Source organism: Pseudophryne corroboree, chromosome 8 (genome assembly GCF_028390025.1).
Source record: "Pseudophryne corroboree isolate aPseCor3 chromosome 8, aPseCor3.hap2, whole genome shotgun sequence".
Lineage (NCBI taxonomy): Eukaryota > Metazoa > Chordata > Amphibia > Anura > Myobatrachidae > Pseudophryne > Pseudophryne corroboree.
Genome location: NC_086451.1, coordinates 178,612,810 through 178,631,370, shown reverse-complemented (window position 1 = coordinate 178,631,370; position 18,561 = coordinate 178,612,810). Strand labels below are relative to the sequence as shown.

Here is an 18,561-nt window from a genome sequence, read left to right as displayed (position 1 = left end):
TTTGTTTTTGTCAATTACCATTTTAATAATAGGGTAAAGAAAATTAAGTGGATTTTTGAAAGAAAACAATACTGTCAATATACTATTAAAACAAATTAAAATGGTAAAAGTTATTGTACTTTAAGTAAAAATAAAAGAGCAAAAATATCAATCCCAGTTTTGATTACTTAAATGAACAAAAAAAAATGCATATAGCAAAGGATAGTTTCAATCTGCCTACCGCTGGGTTATGGGCCCAGCATGCTTCCATTGCTGTACTCTGCTGCACATGTAAGTGCAAGAGATCCTGAAGCACTCACTCATCATGGGAAAGTACCAATGTGTTTCTTCGTTGGTTGATGGAAGAAACATTTTACAAAAACTCTCCAGATTATTGACTTTTTAAAGTTTTTCTAGGAAACGTTTTAGATGAATGCTTATTAGCCTTTGTCAGTATGTACGTTTGCAAAGTGTCTTTGTGGCGCAATCAGTTAGTGTGCACGGCTATTAACCAAAAGGTTGGTGGTTCAATCCCACCCAGGGACGTAATTGACCTTGTTATCAGATTTTGGTGATCTTTAAGTAGACAAGTCAAAATTTCAAATTCCCCTGTTCTGGTGTAGGGTACCTGGCCTTCTCTGATGTAATCAGAGTTAGATTTAATTCAGTGATTTTATAAAAACAGCTAGGAAGCACAATTTAGCAGTGGGTTGCAGAGAAAAAGAAATATGCTGGCAAAAAAAATCCAATTGAGTGATTAAACAGCTCTTAATTTTCTGGCTTTATTTTTATGCTAACAAATTTGTTCTCTGAAAAGTGTCCACAAAGCCAAGTCTCTGATTAACACCTTTGTAAGGATGGTTTTTAACCTATTACTAAATTAAACTTGCTTCATTGGAAAGGCAGCAAGATGCATCCTCATTTCAATGTCTACTGAAATAATACAGGTTGACACCAGGAAACATTAACGCCACTGCATCCTTGCTGCTTTCTCACGTGGAAGTCTGTTTAATGTGAAAACAAGGTGATATCTAATTAGCACACAGGTAAGGAATTAAGAAAATCTTTATTTAAGGGTGAAAATGTTTCTCACAAAATCGTTGCCCCAATGCATCATTGAAATTCAAGCTGGAAAGATGATTTTAATATATCACTTGTACATTTTGTATTGCTCTTCTGGTGACAATGTAGTTTGTTTTTGTCAATTACCCTTTTAATAATAGGGTAAAGAAAATTAAGTGGCTTTTTTAAAGAAAACTATACTGTCAATATACTATTAAAACAAATTAAAATGGTAAAAGTTATTGTACTTTAAGTAAAAATAAAAGAGCAAAAATATCAATCCCAGTTTTGATTACTTAAATTAACAAAAAAAAATGCATATAGCAAAGGATAGTTTCAATCTGCCTACCTCTGGGTTATGGGCCCAGCATGCTTCCATTGCAGTACTCTGCTGCACATGTAAGTGCAAGAGATCCTGAAGCACTCAGTCATCATGGGAAAGTACCAATGTGTTTCTTCGTTGGTTGATGGAAGAAACATCTTACAAAAACTCTCCAGATTATTGACTTTTTAAAGTTTTTCTAGGAAACGTTCTAGATGTATGCTTATTAGCCTTTGTCAGTATGTACTTTTTGCAAAGTGTCTCTGTGACGCAATCGGTTAGTGTGTCCGGCTACTGACCAAAAGGTTGGTGGTTCAATCCCAACCAGGGACATAATTGACCTTGTTATCGGATTTTGGTGATCTTTAAGTAGACAAGTCAAAATTTCAAACCCCCTGTTATGGTGTAGGGTACCTGGCCTTCTCTGATGTAATAAGAGTTAGATTTGATTCAGTGATTTTATAAAAACAGCTAGGAAGCACAATTTAGCAGTGGGTTGCAGAGAAAAAGAAATATGCTGGCAAAAAAAATCCAATTGAGTGATTAAACAGCTCTTCATTTTCTGGCTTTATTTTTATGCTAACAAATTTGTTCTCTGAAAAGTGTCCACAAAGCCAAGTCTCTGATTAACACCTTTGTAGGGATGGTTTTTCACCTATTACTAAATTAAACTTGCTTCATTGGAAAGGCAGCAAGATGCATCCTCATTTCAATGTCTACTGAAATAATACAGGTTGACACCAGGAAACATTAACGCCACTGCATCCTTGCTGCTTTCTCATGTAGAAGTCTGTTTAATGTGAAAACAAGGTGATATCTAATTAGCACACATGTAAGGAATTAAGAAAATCTTTATTTAAGGGTGAAGATGTTTCTCACAAAATCGTTGCCCCAATGCATCATTGAAATTCAAGCTGGAAAGATGATTTTAATATATCACTTGTACATTTTGTATTGCTCTTCTGGTGACAATGTAGTTTGTTTTTGTCAATTACCCTTTTAATAATAGGGTAAAGAAAATTAAGTGGATTTTTTAAAGAAAACTATACTGTCAATATACTATTAAAACAAATTAAAATGGTAAAAGTTATTGTACTTTAAGTAAAAATAAAAGAGCAAAAATATCAATCCCAGTTTTGATTACTTAAATTAACAAAAAAAAAATGCATATAGCAAAGGATAGTTTCAATCTGCCTACCTCCGGGTTATGGGCCCAGCATGCTTCCATTGCAGTACTCTGCCGCACATGTAAGTGCAAGAGATCCTGAAGCACTCACTCATCATGGGAAAGTACCAATGTGTTTCTTCGTTGGTTGATGGAAGAAACATCTTACAAAAACTCTCCAGATTATTGACTTTTTAAAGTTTTTCTAGGAAACGTTCTAGATGTATGCTTATTAGCCTTTGTCAGTAAGTACCTTTCGCAAAGTGTCTCTGTGGCGCAATCGGTTAGTGTGTCCGGCTACTAACCAAAAGGTTGGTGGTTCAATCCAACCCAGGGACGTAATTGACCTTGTTATCAGATTTTGGTGATCTTTAAGTAGACAAGTCAAAATTTCAAACCCCCTGTTATGGTGTAGGGTACCTGGCCTTCTCTGATGTAATCAGAGTTAGATTTGATTCATTGATTTTATAAAAACAGCTAGGAAGCACAATTTAGCAGTGGGTTGCAGAGAAAAAGAAATATGCTGGCAAAAAAAAATCCAATTGAGTGATTAAACAGCTCTTCATTTTCTGGCTTTATTTTTATGCTAACAAATTTGTTCTCTGAAAAGTGTCCACAAAGCCAAGTCTCTGATTAACACCTTTGTAGGGATGGTTTTTCACCTATTACTAAATTAAACTTGCTTCATTGGAAAGGCAGCAAGATGCATCCTCATTTCAATGTCTACTGAAATAATACAGGTTGACACCAGGAAACATTAACGCCACTGCATCCTTGCTGCTTTCTCATGTAGAAGTCTGTTTAATGTGAAAACAAGGTGATATCTAATTAGCACACAGGTAAGGAATTAAGAAAATCTTTATTTAAGGGTGAAGATGTTTCTCACAAAATCGTTGCCCCAATGCATCATTGAAATTCAAGCTGGAAAGATGATTTTAATATATCACTTGAACATTTTGTATTGCTCTTCTGGTGACAATGTAGTTTGTTTTTGTCAATTACCCTTTTAATAATAGGGTAAAGAAAATTAAGTGGATTTTTTAAAGAAAACTATACTGTCAATATACTATTAAAACAAATTAAAATGGTAAAAGTTATTGTACTTTAAGTAAAAATAAAAGAGCAAAAATATCAATCCCAGTTTTGATTACTTAAATTAACAAAAAAAAATGCATATAGCAAAGGATAGTTTCAATCTGCCTACCTCTGGGTTATGGGCCCAGCATGCTTCCATTGCAGTACTCTGCTGCACATGTAAGTGCAAGAGATCCTGAAGCACTCAGTCATCATGGGAAAGTACCAATGTGTTTCTTCGTTGGTTGATGGAAGAAACATCTTACAAAAACTCTCCAGATTATTGACTTTTTAAAGTTTTTCTAGGAAACGTTCTAGATGTATGCTTATTAGCCTTTGTCAGAATGTACTTTTTACAAAGTGTCTCTGTGGCGCAATCGGTTAGTGTATCTGGCTACTAACCAAAAGGTTGGTGGTTCAATCCCACCCAGGGACGTAATTGACCTTGTTATCAGATTTTGGTGATCTTTAAGTAGACAAGTCAAAATTTCAAACCCCCTGTTATGGTGTAGGGTACCTGGCCTTCTCTGATGTAATCAGAGTTAGATTTGATTCAGTGATTTTATAAAAACAGCTAGGAAGCACAATTTAGCAGTGGGTTGCAGAGAAAAAGAAATATGCTGGCAAAAAAAATCCAATTGAGTGATTAAACAGCTCTTCATTTTCTGGCTTTATTTTTATGCTAACAAATTTGTTCTCTGAAAAGTGTCCACAAAGCCAAGTCTCTGATTAACACCTTTGTAGGGATGGTTTTTCACCTATTACTAAATTAAACTTGCTTCATTGGAAAGGCAGCAAGATGCATCCTCAATTCAATGTCTACTGAAATAATACAGGTTGACACCAGGAAACATTAACGCCACTGTATCCTTGCTGCTTTCTCATGTGGAAGTCTGTTTAATGTGAAAACAAGGTGATATCTAATTAGCACACAGGTAAGGAATTAAGAAAATCTTTATTTAAGGGTGAAGATGTTTCTCACAAAATCGTTGCCCCAATGCATCATTGAAATTCAAGCTGGAAAGATGATGTTAATATATCACTTGTACATTTTGTATTGCTCTTCTGGTGACAATGTAGTTTGTTTTTGTCAATTACCATTTTAATAATAGGGTAAAGAAAATTAAGTGGATTTTTGAAAGAAAACAATACTGTCAATATACTATTAAAACAAATTAAAATGGTAAAAGTTATTGTACTTTAAGTAAAAATAAAAGAGCAAAAATATCAATCCCAGTTTTGATTACTTAAATGAACAAAAAAAAATGCATATAGCAAAGGATAGTTTCAATCTGCCTACCGCTGGGTTATGGGCCCAGCATGCTTCCATTGCTGTACTCTGCTGCACATGTAAGTGCAAGAGATCCTGAAGCACTCACTCATCATGGGAAAGTACCAATGTGTTTCTTCGTTGGTTGATGGAAGAAACATTTTACAAAAACTCTCCAGATTATTGACTTTTTAAAGTTTTTCTAGGAAACGTTTTAGATGAATGCTTATTAGCCTTTGTCAGTATGTACGTTTGCAAAGTGTCTTTGTGGCGCAATCAGTTAGTGTGCACGGCTATTAACCAAAAGGTTGGTGGTTCAATCCCACCCAGGGACGTAATTGACCTTGTTATCAGATTTTGGTGATCTTTAAGTAGACAAGTCAAAATTTCAAATTCCCCTGTTCTGGTGTAGGGTACCTGGCCTTCTCTGATGTAATCAGAGTTAGATTTAATTCAGTGATTTTATAAAAACAGCTAGGAAGCACAATTTAGCAGTGGGTTGCAGAGAAAAAGAAATATGCTGGCAAAAAAAATCCAATTGAGTGATTAAACAGCTCTTAATTTTCTGGCTTTATTTTTATGCTAACAAATTTGTTCTCTGAAAAGTGTCCACAAAGCCAAGTCTCTGATTAACACCTTTGTAAGGATGGTTTTTAACCTATTACTAAATTAAACTTGCTTCATTGGAAAGGCAGCAAGATGCATCCTCATTTCAATGTCTACTGAAATAATACAGGTTGACACCAGGAAACATTAACGCCACTGCATCCTTGCTGCTTTCTCACGTGGAAGTCTGTTTAATGTGAAAACAAGGTGATATCTAATTAGCACACAGGTAAGGAATTAAGAAAATCTTTATTTAAGGGTGAAAATGTTTCTCACAAAATCGTTGCCCCAATGCATCATTGAAATTCAAGCTGGAAAGATGATTTTAATATATCACTTGTACATTTTGTATTGCTCTTCTGGTGACAATGTAGTTTGTTTTTGTCAATTACCCTTTTAATAATAGGGTAAAGAAAATTAAGTGGCTTTTTTAAAGAAAACTATACTGTCAATATACTATTAAAACAAATTAAAATGGTAAAAGTTATTGTACTTTAAGTAAAAATAAAAGAGCAAAAATATCAATCCCAGTTTTGATTACTTAAATTAACAAAAAAAAATGCATATAGCAAAGGATAGTTTCAATCTGCCTACCTCTGGGTTATGGGCCCAGCATGCTTCCATTGCAGTACTCTGCTGCACATGTAAGTGCAAGAGATCCTGAAGCACTCAGTCATCATGGGAAAGTACCAATGTGTTTCTTCGTTGGTTGATGGAAGAAACATCTTACAAAAACTCTCCAGATTATTGACTTTTTAAAGTTTTTCTAGGAAACGTTCTAGATGTATGCTTATTAGCCTTTGTCAGTATGTACTTTTTGCAAAGTGTCTCTGTGACGCAATCGGTTAGTGTGTCCGGCTACTGACCAAAAGGTTGGTGGTTCAATCCCAACCAGGGACATAATTGACCTTGTTATCGGATTTTGGTGATCTTTAAGTAGACAAGTCAAAATTTCAAACCCCCTGTTATGGTGTAGGGTACCTGGCCTTCTCTGATGTAATAAGAGTTAGATTTGATTCAGTGATTTTATAAAAACAGCTAGGAAGCACAATTTAGCAGTGGGTTGCAGAGAAAAAGAAATATGCTGGCAAAAAAAATCCAATTGAGTGATTAAACAGCTCTTCATTTTCTGGCTTTATTTTTATGCTAACAAATTTGTTCTCTGAAAAGTGTCCACAAAGCCAAGTCTCTGATTAACACCTTTGTAGGGATGGTTTTTCACCTATTACTAAATTAAACTTGCTTCATTGGAAAGGCAGCAAGATGCATCCTCATTTCAATGTCTACTGAAATAATACAGGTTGACACCAGGAAACATTAACGCCACTGCATCCTTGCTGCTTTCTCATGTAGAAGTCTGTTTAATGTGAAAACAAGGTGATATCTAATTAGCACACATGTAAGGAATTAAGAAAATCTTTATTTAAGGGTGAAGATGTTTCTCACAAAATCGTTGCCCCAATGCATCATTGAAATTCAAGCTGGAAAGATGATTTTAATATATCACTTGTACATTTTGTATTGCTCTTCTGGTGACAATGTAGTTTGTTTTTGTCAATTACCCTTTTAATAATAGGGTAAAGAAAATTAAGTGGATTTTTTAAAGAAAACTATACTGTCAATATACTATTAAAACAAATTAAAATGGTAAAAGTTATTGTACTTTAAGTAAAAATAAAAGAGCAAAAATATCAATCCCAGTTTTGATTACTTAAATTAACAAAAAAAAAATGCATATAGCAAAGGATAGTTTCAATCTGCCTACCTCCGGGTTATGGGCCCAGCATGCTTCCATTGCAGTACTCTGCCGCACATGTAAGTGCAAGAGATCCTGAAGCACTCACTCATCATGGGAAAGTACCAATGTGTTTCTTCGTTGGTTGATGGAAGAAACATCTTACAAAAACTCTCCAGATTATTGACTTTTTAAAGTTTTTCTAGGAAACGTTTTAGATGAATGCTTATTAGCCTTTGTCAGTATGTACTTTTGCAAAGTGTCTCTGTGGCGCAATCAGTTAGTGTGTATGGCTATAAACCAAAAGGTTGGTGGTTCAATCCCACCCAGGGACGTAATTGACCTTGTTATCAGATTTTGGTGATCTTTAAGTAGACAAGTCAAAATTTCAACCCCCCTCTTATGGTGTAGGGTACCTGGCCTTCTCTGATGTAATTAGAGTTAGATTTGATTCAGTGATTTTATAAAAACAGCTAGGAAGCACAATTTAGCAGTGGGTTACAGAGAAAAATAAATATGCTGGCAAAAAAATCCAATTGAGTGATTTAACAGCTCTTCATTTTCTGGCTTTATTTTTATGCTAACAAATTTGTTCTCTGAAAAGTGTCCACAAAGCCAAGTCTCTGATTAACACCTTTGTAAGCATGGTTTTTCACCTATTACTAAATTAAACTTGCTTCATTGGAAAGGCAGCAAGATGCATCCTCATTTCAATGTCTACTGAAATAATACAGGTTGACACCAGGAAACATTAACGCCACTGCATCCTTGCTGCTTTCTCATGTAGAAGTCTGTTTAATGTGAAAACAAGGTGATATCTAATTAGCACACAGGTAAGGAATTAAGAAAATCTTTATTTAAGGGTGAAGATGTTTCTCACAAAATCGTTGCCCCAATGCATCATTGAAATTCAAGCTGGAAAGATGATTTTAATATATCACTTGTACATTTTGTATTGCTCTTCTGGTGACAATGTAGTTTGTTTTTGTCAATTACCCTTTTAATAATAGGGTAAAGAAAATTAAGTGGATTTTTTAAAGAAAACTATACTGTCAATATACTATTAAAACAAATTAAAATGGTAAAAGTTATTGTACTTTAAGAAAAAATAAAAGAGCAAAAATATCAATCCCAGTTTTGATTACTTAAATTAACCAAAAAAATGTATATAGCAAAGGATAGTTTCAATCTGCCTACCTCTGGGTTATGGGCCCAGCATGCTTCCATTGCAGTACTCTGCTGCACATGTAAGTGCAAGAGATCCTGAAGCACTCAGTCATCATGGGAAAGTACCAATGTGTTTCTTCGTTGGTTGATGGAAGAAACATCTTACAAAAACTCTCCAGATTATTGACTTTTTAAAGTTTTTCTAGGAAACGTTCTAGATGTATGCTTATTAGCCTTTGTCAGTAAGTACCTTTCGCAAAGTGTCTCTGTGGCGCAATCGGTTAGTGTGTCCGGCTACTAACCAAAAGGTTGGTGGTTCAATCCAACCCAGGGACGTAATTGACCTTGTTATCAGATTTTGGTGATCTTTAAGTAGACAAGTCAAAATTTCAAACCCCCTGTTATGGTGTAGGGTACCTGGCCTTCTCTGATGTAATCAGAGTTAGATTTGATTCATTGATTTTATAAAAACAGCTAGGAAGCACAATTTAGCAGTGGGTTGCAGAGAAAAAGAAATATGCTGGCAAAAAAAAATCCAATTGAGTGATTAAACAGCTCTTCATTTTCTGGCTTTATTTTTATGCTAACAAATTTGTTCTCTGAAAAGTGTCCACAAAGCCAAGTCTCTGATTAACACCTTTGTAGGGATGGTTTTTCACCTATTACTAAATTAAACTTGCTTCATTGGAAAGGCAGCAAGATGCATCCTCATTTCAATGTCTACTGAAATAATACAGGTTGACACCAGGAAACATTAACGCCACTGCATCCTTGCTGCTTTCTCATGTAGAAGTCTGTTTAATGTGAAAACAAGGTGATATCTAATTAGCACACAGGTAAGGAATTAAGAAAATCTTTATTTAAGGGTGAAGATGTTTCTCACAAAATCGTTGCCCCAATGCATCATTGAAATTCAAGCTGGAAAGATGATTTTAATATATCACTTGAACATTTTGTATTGCTCTTCTGGTGACAATGTAGTTTGTTTTTGTCAATTACCCTTTTAATAATAGGGTAAAGAAAATTAAGTGGATTTTTTAAAGAAAACTATACTGTCAATATACTATTAAAACAAATTAAAATGGTAAAAGTTATTGTACTTTAAGTAAAAATAAAAGAGCAAAAATATCAATCCCAGTTTTGATTACTTAAATTAACAAAAAAAAATGCATATAGCAAAGTATAGTTTCAATCTGCCTACCTCTGGGTTATGGGCCCAGCATGCTTCCATTGCAGTACTCTGCTGCACATGTAAGTGCAAGAGATCCTGAAGCACTCAGTCATCATGGGAAAGTACCAATGTGTTTCTTCGTTGGTTGATGGAAGAAACATCTTACAAAAACTCTCCAGATTATTGACTTTTTAAAGTTTTTCTAGGAAACGTTCTAGATGTATGCTTATTAGCCTTTGTCAGTATGTACTTTTTACAAAGTGTCTCTGTGGCGCAATCGGTTAGTGTATCTGGCTACTAACCAAAAGGTTGGTGGTTCAATCCCACCCAGGGACGTAATTAACCTTGTTATCAGATTTTGGTGATCTTTAAGTAGACAAGTCAAAATTTCAAACCCCCTGTTATGGTGTAGGGTACCTGGCCTTCTCTGATGTAATCAGAGTTAGATTTGATTCATTGATTTTATAAAAACAGCTAGGAAGCACAATTTAGCAGTGGGTTGCAGAGAAAAAGAAATATGCTGGCAAAAAAAAATCCAATTGAGTGATTAAACAGCTCTTCATTTTCTGGCTTTATTTTTATGCTAACAAATTTGTTCTCTGAAAAGTGTCCACAAAGCCAAATCTCTGATTAACACCTTTGTAGGGATGGTTTTTCACCTATTACTAAATTAAACTTGCTTCATTGGAAAGGCAGCAAGATGCATCCTCATTTCAATGTCTACTGAAATAATACAGGTTGACACCAGGAAACATTAACGCCACTGCATCCTTGCTGCTTTCTCATGTAGAAGTCTGTTTAATGTGAAAACAAGGTGATATCTAATTAGCACACAGGTAAGGAATTAAGAAAATCTTTATTTAAGGGTGAAGATGTTTCTCACAAAATCGTTGCCCCAATGCATCATTGAAATTCAAGCTGGAAAGATGATTTTAATATATCACTTGTACATTTTGTATTGCTCTTCTGGTGACAATGTAGTTTGTTTTTGTCAATTACCCTTTTAATAATAGGGTAAAGAAAATTAAGTGGATTTTTTAAAGAAAACTATACTGTCAATATACTATTAAAACAAATTAAAATGGTAAAAGTTATTGTACTTTAAGTAAAAATAAAAGAGCAAAAATATCAATCCCAGTTTTGATTACTTAAATTAACAAAAAAAAATGCATATAGCAAAGGATAGTTTCAATCTGCCTACCTCTGGGTTATGGGCCCAGCATACTTCCATTGCAGTACTCTGCTGCACATGTAAGTGCAAGAGATCCTGAAGCACTCAGTCATCATGGGAAAGTACCAATGTGTTTCTTCGTTGGTTGATGGAAGAAACATCTTACAAAAACTCTCCAGATTATTGACTTTTTAAAGTTTTTCTAGGAAACGTTCTAGATGTATGCTTATTAGCCTTTGTCAGTATGTACTTTTTACAAAGTGTCTCTGTGGCGCAATCGGTTAGTGTATCTGGCTACTAACCAAAAGGTTGGTGGTTCAATCCCACCCAGGGACGTAATTGACCTTGTTATCAGATTTTGGTGATCTTTAAGTAGACAAGTCAAAATTTCAAACCCCCTGTTATGGTGTAGGGTACCTGGCCTTCTCTGATGTAATCAGAGTTAGATTTGATTCAGTGATTTTATAAAAACAGCTAGGAAGCACAATTTAGCAGTGGGTTGCAGAGAAAAAGAAATATGCTGGCAAAAAAAATCCAATTGAGTGATTAAACAGCTCTTCATTTTCTGGCTTTATTTTTATGCTAACAAATTTGTTCTCTGAAAAGTGTCCACAAAGCCAAGTCTCTGATTAACACCTTTGTAGGGATGGTTTTTCACCTATTACTAAATTAAACTTGCTTCATTGGAAAGGCAGCAAGATGCATCCTCATTTCAATTTCTACTGAAATAATACAGGTTGACACCAGGAAACATTAACGCCACTGCATCCTTGCTGCTTTCTCATGTGGAAGTTTGTTTAATGTGAAAACAAGGTGATATCTAATTAGCACACAGGTAAGGAATTAAGAAAATCTTTATTTAAGGGTGAAGATGTTTCTCACAAAATCGTTGCCCCAATGCATCATTGAAATTCAAGCTGGAAAGATGATTTTAATATATCACTTGTACATTTTGTATTGCTCTTCTGGTGACAATGTAGTTTGTTTTTGTCAATTACCCTTTTAATAATAGGGTAAAGAAAATTAAGTGGATTTTTTAAAGAAAACTATACTGTCAATATACTATTCAAACAAATTAAAATGGTAAAAGTTATTGTACTTCAAGTAAAAATAAAAGAGCAAAAATATCAATCCCAGTTTTGATTACTTAAATTAACAAAAAAAATGCATATAGCAAAGGATAGTTTCAATCTGCCTACCTCTGGGTTATGGGCCCAGCATGCTTCCATTGCAGTACTCTGCTGCACATGTAAGTGCAAGAGATCCTGAAGCACTCACTCATCATGGGAAAGTACCAATGTGTTTCTTCATTGGTTGATGGAAGAAACATCTTACAAAAACTCTCCAGATTATTGACTTTTTAAAGTTTTTCTAGGAAACGTTCTAGATGTATGCTTATTAGACTTTGTCAGTTGGGACTTTTTGCAAAGTGTCTCTGTGGCGCAATCGGTTAGTGTGTCCGGCTACTAACCAAAAGGTTGGTGGTTCAATCCCAACCAGGGACATAATTGACCTTGTTATCAGATTTTGGTGATCTTTAAGTAGACAAGTCAAAATTTCAACCCCCCTCTTATGGTGTAGGGTACCTGGCCTTCTCTGATGTAATTAGAGTTAGATTTGATTCAGTGATTTTATAAAAACAGCTAGGAAGCACAATTTAGCAGTGGGTTACAGAGAAAAATAAATATGCTGGCAAAAAAATCCAATTGAGTGATTAAACAGCTCTTCATTTTCTGGCTTTATTTTTATGCTAACAAATTTGTTCTCTGAAAAGTGTCCACAAAGCCAAGTCTCTGATTAACACCTTTGTAAGGATGGTTTTTCACCTATTACTAAATTAAACTTGCTTCATTGGAAAGGCAGCAAGATGCATCCTCATTTCAATGTCTACTGAAATAATACAGGTTGACACCAGGAAACATTAACGCCACGTGGAAGTCTGTTTAATGTGAAAACAAGGTGATATCTAATTAGCACACAGGTAAGGAATTAAGAAAATCTTTATTTAAGGGTGAAAATGTTTCTCACAAAATCGTTGCCCCAATGCATCATTGAAATTCAAGCTGGAAAGATGATTTTAATATATCACTTGTACATTTTGTATTGCTCTTCTGGTGACAATGTAGTTTGTTTTTGTCAATTACCATTTTAATAATAGGGTAAAGAAAATTAAGTGGATTTTTAAAAGAAAACAATACTTTCAATATACTATTAAAACAAATTAAAATGGTAAAAGTTATTGTACTTTAATGAAAAATAAAAGAGCAAAACTATCAATCCCAGTTTTGGATTACTTTAATTAACAAAAAAAAAATGCATATAGCAGAGGATAGTTTTAATCTGCCTACCTCTGGGTTATGGGCCCAGCATGCTTCCATTGCAGTACTCTGCTGCACATGTAAGTGCAAGAGATCCTGAAGCACTCACTCATCATGGGAAAGTACCAATGTGTTTCTTCGTTGGTTGATTTAAGAAAATTCTTACAAAAACTCTCCAGATTATTGACTTTTTAAAGTTTTTCTAGGAAACGTTTTAGATTAATGCTTATTAGCCTTTGTCAGTAGGTACTTTTTGCAAAGTGTCTCTGTGGCGCAATCGGTTAGTGTGTCCGGCTACTAACCAAAAGATTGGTGGTTCAATCCCACCCAGGGACATGATTGACCTTGTGATCAGGTTTTGGTGATATTTAAGTAGACAAGTCAAAATTTCAAATCCCCTCTTTTGGTGTAGGGTACCTGGCCTTCTCTGATGTAATCAAAGTTAGATTTGATTCATTGATTTTATAAAAACAGCTAGGAAGCACAATTTAGCAGTGGGTTGCAGAGAAAAAGAAATATGCTGGCAAAAAAAATCCAATTGAGTGATTAAACAGCTCTTCATTTTCTGGCTTTATTTTTATGCTAACAAATTTGTTCTCTGAAAAGTGTCCACAAAGCCAAGTCTCTGATTAACACCTTTGTAGGGATGGTTTTTCACCTATTACTAAATTAAACTTGCTTCATTGGAAAGGCAGCAAGATGCATCCTCATTTCAATGTCTACTGAAATAATACAGGTTGACACCAGGAAACATTAACGCCACTGCATCCTTGCTGCTTTCTCATGTAGAGGTCTGTTTAATGTGAAAACAAGGTGATATCTAATTAGCACACAGGTAAGGAATTAAGAAAATCTTTATTTAAGGGTGAAGATGTTTCTCACAAAATCGTTGCCCCAATGCATCATTGAAATTCAAGCTGGAAAGATGATTTTAATATATCACTTGTACATTTTGTATTGCTCTTCTGGTGACAATGTAGTTTGTTTTTGTCAATTACCCTTTTAATAATAGGGTAAAGAAAATTAAGTGGATTTTTTAAAGAAAACTATACTGTCAATATACTATTAAAACAAATTAAAATGGTAAAAGTTATTGTACTTTAAGTAAAAATAAAAGAGCAAAAATATCAAGCCCAGTTTTGATTACTTTAATTAACAAAAAAAATGCATATATCAGAGGATAGTTTCAATCTGCCTACCTCTGGGTAATGGGCCCAGCATGCTTCCATTGCAGTACTTTGCTGCACATGTAAGTGCAAGAGATCCTGAAGCACTCACTCATCATGGGAAAGTACCAATGTGTTTCTTCATTGGTTGATGGAAGAAACATCTTACAAAAACTCTCCAGATTATTGACTTTTTAAAGTTTTTCTAGGAAACGTTTTAGATGAATGCTTATTAGCCTTTGTCAGTATGCACTTTTGCAAAGTGTCTCTGTGGCGCAATCAGTTAGTGTGCACGGCTATTAACCAAAAGGTTGGTGGTTCAATCCCACTCAGGGATGTAATTGACCTTGTTATCAGGTTTTGGTGATCTTTAAGTAGACAAGTCAAAATTTCAAACCCCCTGTTCTGGTGTAGGGTACCTGGCTTTCTCTGATGTAATCAGAGTTAGATTTGATTCAGTGATTTTATAAAAACAGCTAGGAAGCACAATTTAGCAGTGGGTTGCAGAGAAAAAGAAATATGCTGGCAAAAAAAATCCAATTGAGTGATTAAACAGCTCTTAATTTTCTGGCTTTATTTTTATGCTAACAAATTTGTTCTCTGAAAAGTGTCCACAAAGCCAAGTCTCTGATTAACACCTTTGTAAGGATGGTTTTTAACCTATTACTAAATTAAACTTGCTTCATTGGAAAGGCAGCAAGATGCATCCTCATTTCAATGTCTACTGAAATAATACGGGTTGACACCAGGAAACATTAACGCCACTGCATCCTTGCTGCTTTCTCATGTGGAAGTCTGTTTAATGTGAAAACAAGGTGATATCTAATTAGCACACAGGTAAGGAATTAAGAAAATCTTTATTTAAGGGTGAAAATGTTTCTCACAAAATCGTTGCCCCAATGCATCATTGAAATTCAAGCTGGAAAGATGATTTTAATATATCACTTGTACATTTTGTATTGCTCTTCTGGTGACAATGTAGTTTGTTTTTGTCAATTACCATTTTAATAATAGGGTAAAGAAAATTAAGTGGATTTTTGAAAGAAAACAATACTGTCAATATACTATTAAAACAAATTAAAATGGTAAAAGTTATTGTACTGTAAGTAAAAATAAAAGAGCCAACATATCAATCCCAGTTTTGGATTACTTTAATTAACAAAAAAAAATGCATATAGCAGAGGATAGTTTCAATCTGCCTACCTCTGGGTTATGTGCCCAGCATGCTTCCATTGCTGTACTCTGCTGCACATGTAAGTGCAATAGATCCTGAAGCACTCACTCATCATGGGAAAGTACCAATGTGTTTCTTCGTTGGTTGATGGAAGAAACATCTTACAAAAACTCTCCAGATTATTGACTTTTTAAAGTTTTTCTAGGAAACGTTTTAGATGAATGCTTATTAGCCTTTGTCAGTATGTACTTTTGCAAAGTGTCTCTGTGGCGCAATCAGTTAGTGTGTATGGATATTAATTAAAAGGTTGGTGGTTCAATCCCACCCAGTGACGTAATTGACCTTGTTATCAGATTTTGGTGATCTTTAAGTAGACAAGTCAAAATTTCAAACCCCCTCTTATGGTGTAGGGTACCTGGCCTTCTCTGATGTAATCAGAGTTAGATTTGATTCAGTGATTTTATAAAAACAGCTAGGAAGCACAATTTAGCAGTGGGTTGCAGAGAAAAAGAAATATGCTGGCAAAAAAATCCAATTGAGTGATTAAACAGCTCTTCATTTTCTGGCTTTATTTTTATGCTAACAAATTTGTTCTCTGAAAAGTGTCCACAAAGCCAAGTCTCTGATTAACACCTTTGTAAGGATGGTTTTTCACCTATTACTAAATTAAACTTGCTTCATTGGAAAGGCAGCAAGATGCATCCTCATTTCAATGTCTACTGAAATAATACAGGTTGACACCAGGAAACATTAACGCCACTGCATCCTTGCTGCTTTCTCATGTGGAAGTCTGTTTAATGTGAAAACAAGGTGATATCTAATTAGCACACAGGTAAGGAATTAAGAAAATCTTTATTTAAGGGTGAAAATGTTTCTCACAAAATCGTTGCCCCAATGCATCATTGAAATTCAAGCTGGAAAGATGATTTTAATATATCACTTGTACATTTTGTATTGCTCTTCTGGTGACAATGTAGTTTGTTTTTGTCAATTACCATTTTAATAATAGGGTAAAGAAAATTAAGTGGATTTTTAAAAGAAAACAATACTTTCAATATACTATTAAAACAAATTAAAATGGTAAAAGTTATTGTACTTTAATGAAAAATAAAAGAGCAAAAATATCAATCCCAGTTTTGGATTACTTTAATTAACAAAAAAAATGCATATAGCAGAGGATAGTTTTAATCTGCCTACCTCTGGGTTATGGGCCCAGCATGCTTCCATTGCAATACTCTGCTGCACATGTAAGTGCAAGAGATCCTGAAGCACTCACTCATCATGGGAAAGTACCAATGTGTTTCTTCGTTGGTGGATGGAAGAAACATCTTACAAAAACTCTCCAGATTATTGACTTTTTAAAGTTTTTCTAGGAAACGTTTTAGATGAATGCTTATTAGCCTTTGTCAGTATGTACTTTTGCAAAGTCTCTCTGTGGCGCAATCAGTTAGTGTGTACGGCTAAAAACCAAAAGGTTGGTGGTTCAATCCCACCCAGGGACGTAATTGACCTTGTTATCAGATTTTGGTGATCTTTAAGTAGACAAGTCAAAATTTCAAACCCCCTCTTATGGTGTAGGGTACCTGGCCTTCTCTGATGTAATCAGAGTTAGATATGATTCAGTGATTTTATAAAAACAGCTAGGAAGCACAATTTAGCAGTGGGTTGCAGAGAAAAAGAAATATGCTGGCAAAAAAATCCAATTGAGTGATTAAACAGCTCTTCATTTTCTGGCTTTATTTTTATGCTAACAAATTTGTTCTCTGAAAAGTATCCACAAAGCCAAGTCTCTGATTAACACCTTTGTAGGGATGGTTTTTCACCTATTACTAAATTAAATTTGCTTCATTGGAAAGGCAGCAAGATGCATCCTCATTTCAATGTCTACTGAAATAATACGGGTTGACACCAGGAAACATTAACGCCACAGCATCCTTGCTGCTTTCTCATGTGGAAGTCTGTTTAATGTGAAAACAAGGTGATATCTAATTAGCACACAGGTAAGGAATTAAGAAAATCTTTATTTAAGGGTGAAGATGTTTCTCACAAAATCGTTGCCCCAATGCATCATTGAAATTCAAGCTGGAAAGATGATTTTAATATATCACTTGTACATTTTGTATTGCTCTTCTGGTGACAATGTAGTTTGTTTTTGTCAATTACCCTTTTAATAATAGGGTAAAGAAAATTAAGTGGATTTTTTAAAGAAAACTATACTGTCAATATACTATTAAAACAAATTAAAATGGTAAGTAAAAATAAAAGAGCAAAAATATCAATCCCAGTTTTGATTACTTAAATTAACAAAAAAAATGCATATAGCAAAGGATAGTTTCAATCTGCCTACCTCTGGGTTATGGGCCCAGCATGCTTCCATTGCAGTACTCTGCTGCACATGTAAGTGCAAGAGATCCTGAAGCACTCAGTCATCATGGGAAAGTACCAATGTGTTTCTTCGTTGGTTGATGGAAGAAACATCTTACAAAAACTCTCCAGATTATTGACTTTTTAAAGTTTTTCTAGGAAACGTTCTAGATGTATGCTTATTAGCCTTTGTCAGTATGGGCTTTTTTCAAAGTGTCTCTGTGGCGCAATCGGTTAGTGGGTCCGGCTACTAACCAAATGGTTGGTGGTTCAATCCCACCCAGGGACGTAATTGACCTTGTTATCAGATTTTGGTGATCTTTAAGTAGACAAGTCAAAATTTCAAACCCCCTGTTCTGGTGTAGGGTACCTGGCCTTCTCTGATGTAATCAGAGTTAGATTTGATTCATTGATTTTATAAAAACAGCTAGGAAGCACAATTTAGCAGTGGGTTGCAGAGAAAAAGAAATATGCTGGCAAAAAAAATCCAATTGAGTGATTAAACAGCTCTTCATTTTCTGGCTTTATTTTTATGCTAACAAATTTGTTCTCTGAAAAGTGTCCACAAAGCCAAGTCTCTGATTAACACCTTTGTAGGGATGGTTTTTCACCTATTACTAAATTAAACTTGCTTCATTGGAAAGGCAGCAAGATGCATCCTCATTTCAATGTCTACTGAAATAATACAGGTTGACACCAGGAAACATTAACGCCACTGCATCCTTGCTGCTTTCTCATGTAGAAGTCTGTTTAATGTGAAAACAAGGTGATATCTAATTAGCACACAGGTAAGGAATTAAGAAAATCTTTATTTAAG

The 18,561-nt window shown here is 34.7% G+C and overlaps 4 non-coding genes across 4 annotated transcripts; all 4 read left to right on the top strand.

The window, feature by feature from the left end:
• Positions 1-3,964: 3,964 nt before the first annotated feature.
• TRNAS-ACU (transfer RNA serine (anticodon ACU)) lies at positions 3,965-4,038 on the top strand. The gene has a single exon. It is a non-coding gene; the product is annotated as a tRNA-Ser (tRNA).
• A 3,436-nt stretch (positions 4,039-7,474) lies between these two features.
• TRNAY-AUA (transfer RNA tyrosine (anticodon AUA)) lies at positions 7,475-7,548 on the top strand. Its single transcript has one exon. It is a non-coding gene; the product is annotated as a tRNA-Tyr (tRNA).
• Positions 7,549-9,813: 2,265 nt separating this feature from the next.
• Positions 9,814-9,887, top strand: TRNAS-ACU (transfer RNA serine (anticodon ACU)). The gene has a single exon. It is a non-coding gene; the product is annotated as a tRNA-Ser (tRNA).
• Positions 9,888-10,984: 1,097 nt separating this feature from the next.
• TRNAS-ACU (transfer RNA serine (anticodon ACU)) lies at positions 10,985-11,058 on the top strand. The gene has a single exon. It is a non-coding gene; the product is annotated as a tRNA-Ser (tRNA).
• The last annotated feature ends 7,503 nt before the right edge of the window (positions 11,059-18,561 follow it).